We start from the raw sequence: 993 nt of genomic DNA, 5'->3' as shown, positions 1-993 counted from the left end.
GATTTAGTCTCTTCTGTCGAACAGACAGGATTAAAATCAGGGCTTCTCTGCGTGTGCGTTGAATTCATTTGCATCTCATTTGCAAGCTCTTTGCTTGGCAGTTGAGACAAGCTCCGAGCTGAAGACAGAGGTGATAGAATCTGGTGCGATCGGATCAGAAGGGGACTGGAGGCTGGAGGGGTCCCAGCTCGGCTGCTGGCCCTCAGTGTCCTCACAGCAACACGCTGTTGGCTTGGCCGGCTTCCTGTCCTGCCTTCCCTGTGTTAGCTTTTGGTTCCACCCCACGTAAAATGGGGAAACGGAGGCAGGTGGGGCCAGCCCTGGCTGGAACCTGGTTGTAGGGGTCTGACAGCCCATGTCACAGAGGGGAAACTGAGTCAATTGGGGCTGGAACCAAGGTCTCTGGCTGGCTGCCCTTCGTGGCTGTCTGGTGTGGCCTGGACCTGGTGACACGGATGTGAGCAGGGATGGAGTTGGGGGAAGAACTTCTAGGCTCTCATCTCCTCTGTCTCTCTAGCCCTGGGAGCCCTGGCCCTGCACTTCTGGCTGAGCGGCGTTGACTGGCCGAGGGAGGTTGAGGTCTTTCCCCCTCTCTCCCTCCTCAGCACCCATTCCTGCTGTGTCTCCGGAGTTTGTGCTGCCTCTGGAAACAAGCACACGGTGTGCCCAGGGCTGGGCGGTGACAGGGCCTGTGGGCTGGGGGCCCGCGTGACCGAGGAAGGAGCCAGTGAGGGTTGATTTGCTGGCAGAGGCATCTCAGGTAGAGAGAGCTCAGGCAGAGGCCAAGGTGGGGACCAGCTTAGGGGCTCGAGGGAGAGCCAGCAGGCCCGGATGGCCAGAGTAGAGCAGCAAAGGGGACAGGAACAGGATGAGAGGGCAGGGGGACGGGGGGACAAGGCCATGGAGGGCCTGTGTGCCATGGTGAGCGTTTGGGTTTTATACTGAGGGCTGCAGGGATCCACACGATAATTCTTTTTTTTTTTTTTTTTTTTT

At 58.1% G+C, this 993-nt stretch overlaps 1 protein-coding gene across 2 annotated transcripts in view; it reads left to right on the top strand.

Moving 5' to 3' along the window:
* ODF3L2 (outer dense fiber of sperm tails 3-like 2) overlaps positions 1-993 on the top strand; it is a 13866-nt gene that overhangs the window by 4584 nt on the left and 8289 nt on the right. The gene's annotated exons all lie outside the window — the stretch shown is intronic.

Source organism: Mandrillus leucophaeus, unplaced genomic scaffold, assembly GCF_000951045.1.
Source record: "Mandrillus leucophaeus isolate KB7577 unplaced genomic scaffold, Mleu.le_1.0 Scaffold423, whole genome shotgun sequence".
Taxonomy (NCBI): Eukaryota; Metazoa; Chordata; class Mammalia; order Primates; family Cercopithecidae; genus Mandrillus; species Mandrillus leucophaeus.
This window is presented reverse-complemented; position numbering and strand designations above follow the sequence as displayed.